General features: G+C 35.0%; 1 pseudogene; it reads left to right on the forward strand.

Moving 5' to 3' along the window:
* LOC133807593 (5S ribosomal RNA) lies at nucleotides 1–119 on the forward strand (annotated as a pseudogene).
* The last annotated feature ends 10,944 nt before the right edge of the window (nucleotides 120–11,063 follow it).

The following is an 11,063-nucleotide window of genomic DNA, read 5'->3' on the forward strand; positions in this document are numbered from 1 at the left end:
GTATCGAATCATATCAGCACTAATGCATCGGATCCTATCAGAACTCCGCAGTTAAGCATGCTTGGGTGAGAGTATTACTAGGATGGGTGACCTCCTGGGAAGTCCTCGTGTTGCACCCCTAAAGCTTCTTTTTGTTTGGCAATCCTGGCCTCTTGGTCCAGGACTTGTTGTCTTAGTTTGGTCACCTCCGGGTCCTCTTGGTTGGGGTCTACTTCTTCAGGGATCGCGGGATCCTCAGCTTCGAGATCATGGTATTCCCCCTCGTTTCCCTCCTCTTCCTCATAGTAATCTTCCTCATAATCTGCTCTACCTTCATAGTTCTGCGTCTTGTCAGGCTGGGGCATCTGATGAGGTGCATCCTCGGGTTGGTTCTGAGGAAGAGGTTGGCTAGGCAGTGACTCTCCATTGCCTTGTTCTTGGTTAGCAGGGTCGAAAGTGGTGTGTCTTGTGTTCACCATTGTTGCAGATGTTCAAGATCAACTCAACCTTTCTTCAGCTCTCAATGAAAGCACCAAAATGTTTACCGAGTTTTTCGGAAACTAGAATTATGAAAGATAAAAGAGCTTAAGAAGAAGGGATTTAGAAGTTGCAAGCAAAGTTTTTACGTGGTTGGGGCATTAATGAGCCTTAGTCCACAAGTTAGTTGTATTAGAGCTTAGAGAGATTTTGACAATGGCGTTCTCTACAAGTTTTAGTAGAGTAATTGCTTACAAGAGAAAGTCTGGATCCCCTCCTCAGTGCACCACTATTCATATTTATAGGCAAATTAGTGCATTGGGCTTGGGCTGGGCTAATCCGGGCCCAATAAGGGTGCAAATATTATTTACTCTCCGATGGAGGTTCAATACAAAGGATTGAAATATAAAACATATGTTAACCAAGGCCCATTGGGCTAGCCTAAACATGATCACATTATAAGACTCGTGACAAACAGGTGCTTCAGTCTGGGTGTTAATGGGCTACGAGGAAGATTCGAGGGACAAGATCTGCCAGTGGAGTGGCGGCGCAGTTCTGAACCAATGGCGTACATTCCCGAGGTAGCCTCCTCTATAGGTTACTTGTGGGGACATATCTCCACGCTTTTTGGGATGATGTCAGTGTTGGGGGTACTTTAGCACGCCAAACTCGGCCAACCAACCCAGGTCTGTTTACCAACATCCCTCTTCGTTTACCAGGGTCGCAGTTCGTGTACAAGGACATGGGTTCATCCACATCGATCCCGGCCCAATCTCGGACTTGGGAGCTATGATCTCTTTACTTCATCTCGGGAGACATCCCGGCACGCGGTCCCGGGTTTATGCAACATGCCCCAGCGATGGTTCTGGCTTACTCTCCCGGATCTTTCCGAGGCTTGGACTGCCAATAGTCATTTTTTCTTCGTCTATTGGGCCCGATCTGGGCTTTAACTCCCTAGAAGGCGGCCCATAGACTTAGAGTGTGGATCCGTACATCTTGGAAGAAACGGGGATAACAATGCCATATATAAAACAAAAAAAATAATCTAACATTTACTAACAAAAACCTAATTAACATATAACACATTCAAATTAACAATAAACAAATAAAACTTATACATGTGCTCTAACTTTAACAACAACAAAAAATTATAATCTAATTCATTATTTCATTTTGCAACTCTAATTATATTTATTATTTAACAACATTAAAATACTATTGCCACAAAAATTTCTCACAACCTAATTACAATATAACTAATATTATTTATTTTAATTAAAATTAACAATTAACAAAAAAAAACACAAGAAATTAAAAAAAAAAAATCTCTGTCCAATGCTACAGTGGACAACCAATAGTGGTGGTGGTCGTAGGCGGAGCCGCTGGTGGTGGTGGGTGGTGCCGATTATGCCAATACAGAGAAAAAGGGAGAGTTAGAGAGAGAAACATACAAAACAAAATTTAAAAACTAAAAAACTAAAAAAATACACCTTCAGTCGTTGGTGGTGGTTGTTACTGTCCTCGTGGTCACCAGAATGAGGTCGGGGTGGAGAACCCAATTTTTTTTACAGAGAGAGAGTGAGAGAGACGAGGAGGTGGTGGGGTGGGTGGCTGGGGCGTTGGTGGGGGCAGTGGCTAGGGCGGTGGGGTGGGCCCTCGACGGTGGAAGAGGTGGTGGGGGCAGTGGTTGGGGCGGTGGTGGGGGCACTCGGCAGAGAGAGAGAGAGAGAGAGAGAGAGCAATTTCAGAAAATGAGGAAGAAGAAAGGATGCAGTTTTGTTTATGCAACCCATTATTTGCAGCGAATATATTCGCTGCAAATAACCAAGGAAAAACATCGCAAATAATACATACGACGTCGTTTCAATAACTCATTTAGAAACCCTAAACGTATTTGCAGCAAAATAATTTGCCGCAAATAATAATAATATCGCCGCAAATAATTGCCAAAAAACTGACTGCGAGATTTTTCCTCTAACATTATTTACCATTTTTTTTCATTATTTGCCGCGAAAATATTCGCCGCAAATAATGTTATATGGCAACTAATAATCCAAAGAAATCCCGCCTGTAAACAGTAATCAAAAGTATATATGCGCCAATTTGTTATACTTATTTGCGGCGAAAATATCACCACAAATAGTTGATTTGCACTACAAATAACTACTCCAAACTCATACTTTCTTTATTTGAGGCAGAAACCATTATTCACCGTAATTAATATTTTTTATTGTTTTGATGGAGAATACACTTAATTCCCTTGCTGAACAAAACGAGGAATTTAGAATCACCGTCGGGACTAACTAATCACCGACTAAGTTGCACCACCATAATTGACACGCCATTCAGCTTTTGGTCATCTAAAAAGCTAATCACTTTGCTTATTACAATTGAATTTGTTTTTTCTTTTAAAAAAACATCTTTTTAGTTTTAGGAAGGGAATTGTCTAAAGGAGTTGGCCTTGATTTTTTTTTTCTTTTTTTCAAAGGAAGTGTAAGAGTGAGAATTTTTTTTATACCACATAAAAACTTAGAAGGCATATGAAAAAAAATAAAATATAAAATTTTATGACAGATTTATTTAAAAACAATACGACGAATAGAAAATAAGAATACAAATCAAACTAAAGAAATATAAATAACTTGTCAATGGATGATATACACATGACCCTACAAAATTGTGTCATGAAAAAATGATCATTGCTGTATGGTTGTCTAATATCACTTTATATTCATAGGTATAATTTAGTTTGAGGTTCTAAATATTATATTTTAAATTAAAATATATAGAATTGATATTAAATTACACCAATTATAATTTACGTATCAGATGGTGAATGACATGATCACTAATAAAATATTATTACAAGGCACCAGGGTTGCCAACATCAGAAAAATGTGATATACTGTTATTGGTATAATCTAATATCGGATTCTTCACATTTTAATTTAATAAATATTATGACATATCACTAACCAATCATAAATTGCTACCTTATATGATATTGAAAACAAATAACAACACTAATAATACTCTAAAACAATAGGTTTACCATGCTATCCATCCTTGACATTAGGGTTTTATTTATTTATTTTTTTCATAGGAGGATATGAAAGCTGAAATAACACGTGGTGAAAAAGAACTAATTGAGTGAAAAAATTGAATCACTTTTGTAATTAAAAAAAAAATTTACTTTTTGGGAGAAAGGTGTGACATAAAGGAGGTATAAGATAAAGTTGACTACAAATCAAATAATACGCGTATACAGACGTGGCTGTCATGCCTGAAGCCGACCGGTGCATGCGACAAAATCATTAATTAACAAATTATTTCCTTTAAAAAAAAAATTATTTCATTCCCACAACTGTTGACATTTTACAAAATATAATAATAAATATTAGATCCACCGAGTTCGCATCATATTTTTACATAATTTCATTCACATAATATTATTTATTTAAAGATGGTGATATAGAGTACACCTTCATTATTTCTCTTTCCAACTTCTATAAATTTCATTATAAATTATTAAGCATTCATATGATTTATATTTTGTCAATTTTTGTTGTTGACTTATACTAAAGAATACAACTAATATATGACTAGTATATAATTAAGTTATTTATCGAAATAAATAAATATATATATATATATATATATTAAGTTTTACAAGCATACAAGTTTAATATATTATCATTTTACTAATGAATTTTATATTAATAAAATATATATTTTTATACAAGTTTAATATATTATCATTTTACTAATGAATTTTATATTAATAAAATATATATATTTTTATACAATATTATTTATATTTATTTGTTCTTTTCCTTTTGTTTAAAATAATGAAAAGCAAATTTGTAAATTTTTTAATAGTTTAGAGTGCCAAGAAATTTAAAATTTTATTTAGGGTTTATCCAAAGTGTGGATAAAAAAAAGAAGAATATAAAGAGAATAATACATTTTTAAAATGATCTAAATATTATGATCCTAATTAAAAAGATGTGATTGGAAAACAAATTCATTAGCTTCATTGACGGTTAGTGTAAAATTTAATTAGTTTTTCTTTATTTTTAAATAATTAAATTAGAGGTAATTGCTGAAATTTGAAGACAAATAAGTTTTAAATGGCGAGTCAAAAAACAATTTCTTTCATATATAAGATTTGTATTAAAAATTATTTCAATTATATGTGGTTGGTCCAAAAGCTTTAATGGAATGGAAATCTTCGACGGAGTAGAAATCTTCGAGAGAATGGAACAACTCAGAATCAAACGGAGCTCCAAGGAAAGTTGTAAGATACATATAAGAATATTACTCAGCCATCAATATAGCGAAAGGCTAAGGTAAGGAACCACTTGCAGGGAGAAATTAAGCTTTTCATGGCATCAATTTAATGGCCCCAGAAGAAGACAAAAAGAAAAATGAAGTTTTCCTAGCTTTCTGATATTTCAATTTCAATGATATGTTCTTGCATCATACAATCACAAGCATATTTAAAAGGCCTGAAAACATTGAAGCTGTTATGCTAAATTTATTTAAGTTTCTTTAATAACCTGTTTTGCTCATTGTACGAGCAAATGCTCGATCCTAAGGTGATATATTCCAAGCAGGCAAACAACTGGAAAACCTAATAGTATTTGCTCAGAGTATGTGGAGTACTTAAGGTGTCTGTCTTCCCTAATAGTTTCATAAAAGATATTTTTCCTCTTGTTACCTAAATTTGAATTGCATTTAATATATATATATAAATATATATAAATGTATTATGTAACAAATCAGATAACTACCCGTGATTTATGGGATTTAAATTATAAATGGCTCTCCTATTAATTGTAGAGCCCCGATGTATCACACGCCATTTCCTTGGCATACAAAAACTCTACCAATGACTTTGCTCTCTAATTCTCAAGCTCACAAGAATTATACTATTTTGTGGACATAGAATTCATTAACACCTGGACCACGTTCATAACTTTTCTGTCATTTTATTATTTACTTGTCGTTTTTGCTCTCTTTCTGTTGTTGACAAAAATCTCTTTCATTAAGATGAGCAATTGAATTACTTCATCTTCTCCGTTTCTGGTGAAAAGAATGGTTACCACCATGTCAAACTGCAATGATGATAACATTGATTTTCTTGTTCCACACAACAAAGAGCCTTCTCGGTCAGACAAGGAGCTAGTGGCCCCAGTAGGACAAACAAAACCTACCAATGAGGACTGGGTCGGTTACGATGAGCAAAGAAGTATCTCATTCTTAACTTTGCCTCCAAATAACGATGCAATGAGATTAACTACTACAGTGGGAGTAGTATTGTACCAGGTGAATGTGATGAAGGTCATACTCCAGTTTTAGGGCATTCAAAACTGGCCTACCATTTGTGGACATTCCACCTTATTAATGACTACCAATTGAGCAACAACAAGACAGACAACTAACTGAGCAGCAATCGGAGAGGTGTGTTCAAGATTTTCCACAGAACCTGCGAGTGAAGCGCTTGAAAGGTGCTCGGAGGACAGTTCATCAAGAGGACCTCCCTCTTATGGTACCTGTTTAAGATCAATAACCTGAGCTAAGAAACTCTAGACAACCTCGAGGCTCTTGCAATCTGCCTACTCTTGGCCAAAGGGTGCAAAACCCAAGCTAAGGGGAAAAGCCACCAGTCGAGGACACCTCATCGGTATGTCGAGCAACGTCTTGATAATTTATTGCCTGTCTATCGTCGGGGATTGAGTGCTCATAGAAGACATCCCATGGATGGCCATGCTCTCAGCAGGTCATTGAAAAATCATGTGACCATCTTAATGCCCAAAGGAGCATGACCTACCTATTCTGACATTAATCCTGATAATGGTCAGTGTTTAGACACCCAACCAATAGAGGTTGTGGACCCAATCCAGGCGAAGTTGGATTCTATAAATTGAAGGCTAGACTAGATTGCAGCTCGGAGAAATGAACTTGTATACGACTTGGATGGTTATGAGATCGATCCATTTACTGAGCGCCTCTCCACTACTCTGTTGTATCGTATGGCTTCAAGATGCCAACTATACACATGTACATGTATGATGGCATCCAAGACCCACTTAAGCACCTCCATATCTTTAACATCCAAATGAACCTATACATGGTTTCAAAGGATGCTCATTGCACATGTTTTTCCAACAACTCTAACTAGTGCAACAAGGCAGTGTTTCTCAAAATACAAGCACAACTCGATCACCTTCTAGTCCTAATTTTTGTCTGACTTTATAAAGCAATTTTTGTTGGGCATGGTGCCCTTAAATGATGTGTAAATAGGGTTTGGATATGGTATGTGTATTCCACGACCCTACACTATTCTTATACCTTAAACCTTATTAGGTCTAGGTTTAAAATAAATAAATTAAGTTTAAATTGATATATTCATGAAAATAATGTGATATATTTTTATATTGGAAATATTTAATTTTAATTTGACTTACGTTTATTTTGTAGGATAAAAAAAGCATTTTTGACAAAGAAAAAAAGAAAGAAGAAATAGTGAATTAAATCTAAAAAGAGAATATAAAAAATGACATTTTTGGAGTTCACAAGCCCAATTTAGCAGCCTAGCCCGTCTGGCCCATTTCCCGCAGCAGCTGACATGGCGTCATCTTCGTCAGCCACACATCCGTGGACCCCAGGATCTGCCTTCGTCCCTAACCTGGACCCGCCTTGAGACCCTCGTGTGACTCGCATGACCCACCTACCCCCTCTCTTCAACAGCTGCCACGTGTTGCCTTCGTATTGGTCACAACAGTCAAGAGTCAATTGCGTTCCTCAATCCCACCAGCCCCTTATTTTGCTCATACTCCACCTCCATGCTAGGGGAAAAGACCAAAATTAGCTATGATAACAATCTAAATATTAATAATAAAATTAGATTTTAAATAATTAGATTTTATAATTTATATTTTATTTATTTGCAAATCCAAATTTAGTTCTATATTTTGCATTGTAATCATTTTTTAGACTCTCTGTATAGAAGCTCATTTAATTAGTTAAATATGTTATTATTTTTTAGTAGAGAAATTATAGCAAATTTTTGTCTCACTTTTTCTTTTTATATATTTTCTTTAGATTATTGTGAGAATGGCGAGCATAATAGATTAACTCTCCATGGAAGGTTAGAGATGATCCTATTGTTGTGAGATTTTTAATGCACAAGTATATGTAATCGTGCACAAGTAATAATAATGATAAATTAAGATCATTCCCACAAGGTTTGTTTACCAATTACCAACAATTAAAATTTATTTATATTTGGCTTATAATAATTTATTAAGCGAATGATTAAAACTAAAAAAACTGAAATTAACACTAGAAAATTCAAGAAACAACTTTAAAAAGATAATTCAATGGAGATAAAACTAAGGCATTTAACTTCATCTTCTATCCACTCTAATATTTCATTAATACAATTCCTGCTATTCTTCTTTCAATTATGATACCGGATTAACAAAAACAATTTATATTCGTACTAGAATATATAAACCTCAACCAATATACAAACTTTCTACATCTCTGTGATAATTTTAAACACATAACAGACATTAAGTACAACAATCCTAAAGCTACACAAACCATACAAATTCTCTCGTCCAATATCAAAATTTGTGATTATTCAACTACAACATATTTAACTCCCACTTCTTAAATTTCGAATTAAAATCATATAGGTTCACTACACCAATAACCCCTTTTTATAATACATGAATACAACACTAAAGAAAAAGTATTATAATTGACTTAAAAATATATGGGCGGCAAATAGAATAAAAGCCCGCTAAGTATTTTTGGGAAAGACACCATTTTTCCTTTTATTTTTTATTTCTAACTTTACAACAGAGGTCAATCCTTTCCATCTCTCTCATCTCTTCCCAATAACTCAACTAGGTCATCTCTTGAATCTACTACAAAGAACTGCTCATCAGCCTGTATATTAAAAAAGAAATTGGGGAAGACCCTGTTGACCCAAACTCTTAAGTCTCCTTGTTTTGATGATTAACAAATATTTGATTATTATTTGTTACTAATGATTTGTTGATTTTGTAGCAAAAACTAAAGTGAATTAGCACTTCAAAGTCAAAATTATGACCAAGGGCAAAATGGTCATTTTACCAAGTTTTCCGGAAACGACCCGAAATGGACTTCAAGACTCAAGAAACTCAAGATAAAGGTTTAACTTCATTTCTTAGTCATGTAAAGTGATTGCAAGTATACTTTAAGTCATAAGTATAGAATTTGGCTCACTCACGCACTAAAAAATGGTGATTTTTTAAAATGAGAAATAATTATCCTAAATTCACTTTTAAGAAAATACATCCCGATACGGTCGTAACGCAATTGGAATTTTTGAAATCGGATAAACGAGCTAAAAGTTATAAAGAATTGAAAAATGGGAAAATAGGCTTAAAACTGATTTTGCTCTCTGTTTGCCATCCGGAATTCCGGATGGGCAACCGGAATTCCGGTTGCTTCCAAACCGGAATTCCGGTTCCTCATCCGGACTTCCGGTTCGCGGCAGACAGGTTCGAAAATTAACTCCTAACGGCTATAAACGGCTAGTTTTTTCCCAAACTCTATATAAACTCGTTTTTCACTCAAAGTTGGTGGTTGGCTGAGCATTTATTACATATACCAAACCAAATCCATTGATTTCAAAGAACTCTCAAAGTTTAACTCATCCAAACACATATTCACACACTTGAGCCAAAATTTGTATTTATTTCTTCTAAGTGTGCTTGCTAATCACTCTAGGTTTCTCATTGTATTATCATACTTCTAGAGTGATTTTTGCTTGTAATATCAAACAAATTCCCATATTGAGATTGAGGTGAGGTTGGCACCGGTTTTGTAAACAACCCGGTTAGAGTGAGATTGGCACTTCAACAATCCGAAAAAGAGGTTGATAGTCCTTGGTGGTGGAAAACTATTGTAAGAGGTTTGGAAATACCTTGGTGAAAAATTCCCGGTTGTAAGGGTTAGTCAAGCCCGCTAACTTGGCTCGATAGTTGAACTCAAAGCTAGGTCCTTAGCTTTGAAGACCAAGGACGTAGGTGGCTTAGTTCTACCGAACCTTGTAAAATTCGAGAGTTTGCGATTTCTTAACCTTCAACTCTTTACATTACAAGTTTAATTATTTGCTATATCTATTTGATTGCCATATTATTTGCTTTTACTTGATAAATTTGATTTATTGCATAGTTTGGCATATTAAGTTTTTAAATTTTCGAAATTAGTTTAAATTTCCAATTCACCCCCCCTCTTGGAAACATATCTTGGGTTAACAATTGGTATCAGAGCTATGGCTCATTTATTTGATTAGATTTCACTATCTAGAGCATGGCGTTTCCAAGTAATTCACAAAATAATATGTTAGAAGGTTTAAGCACAACTAGAGCACCATTCTTCAATGGAGTAGACTTTCCCTATTGGAAGATTAGGATGGAAACTTATCTTCAATCTATTGATTATGATTTGTGGCATATAGTGTCTAATGGTCCTTACATTCCTAAACATGTCATTAATGGTGTAGAAGTTATTAAGACATATGAGGCATATGACGAAGAAGATAAGAAAATGCTTTCTAAGAATGCTAAAGCTAAATATGCACTTATATGTGGTTTGGATAGAGATGTGTTCAAAAATATTGAACAAGCCTCTACCGCTCATGATATGTGGAAAATGCTTGAAGTCACTCATCAAGGAACAAATGCTATGAAGGAAACTAAAATTCAAATTTACTCTACTCAATATGAGAACTTTAAGATGAAAGCGGATGAAACTATTGCTAACATGTATACCCGTTTCACTACTATCACTAATGGTTTGAATTCTCTTGGCAAGGTACTTTCACAAAAGGAGATGGTGACCAAGATTTTGAGAAGTCTCACCAAAGCCTATCAAGGAAAAGTGATTGCCATTCAAGAAGCCAAGGATCTCTCAACACTTCCCTTGGAAGAACTAATTGGTTCACTCATGAACCATGAAATTTTCATGAGCGCACAAGATGAAGAGGAAGTTGAGAAGAAAAAGAAGACTATTGCATTCAAGTCTTCCTCCTCCCGTGCCATTAGTGAAGATGATGAGGATAGCCTATGTAGTGACATGGAGGACTTGGCACTCTTCTCAAAGAAATACAAAAAGTTCATGAAATTCAAGAAGAACTTTGGGAAGAAGCCACAAAGAGGAAGTGATTCAAAAGAAAAAGAAAGAAAGAGCAAAGATGATCCACCAATTTTCTTCGAATGCAAGAAGCCCGGTCACATGAAAATGGATTGCCCAATGAGGAAGAAGAATAAATACAAAGGAAGGGCAATGTTGGCGGATTGGCTCAATAGTGATGAGGAGGACTCCGACAATGAGGAGAAGAATGAAGTAGCAAACATGTGCATGATGGCACTTGATGATGGGGTAAGCATTTCTAACCAAAGTGATTGTGATAGTGAAAATGATGATGATAACTTAGAAATGTCATATGATGAGTTGTCAAATTCATTTAAGGAACTATTTGATGATTTTGGAAAATTGCTTGCTAAAAACCAAACCCTTAGAGAAAAGACCAACATGCTATTAAA

Source organism: Humulus lupulus, chromosome X, assembly GCF_963169125.1.
Source record: "Humulus lupulus chromosome X, drHumLupu1.1, whole genome shotgun sequence".
Classification (NCBI taxonomy): domain Eukaryota; kingdom Viridiplantae; phylum Streptophyta; class Magnoliopsida; order Rosales; family Cannabaceae; genus Humulus; species Humulus lupulus.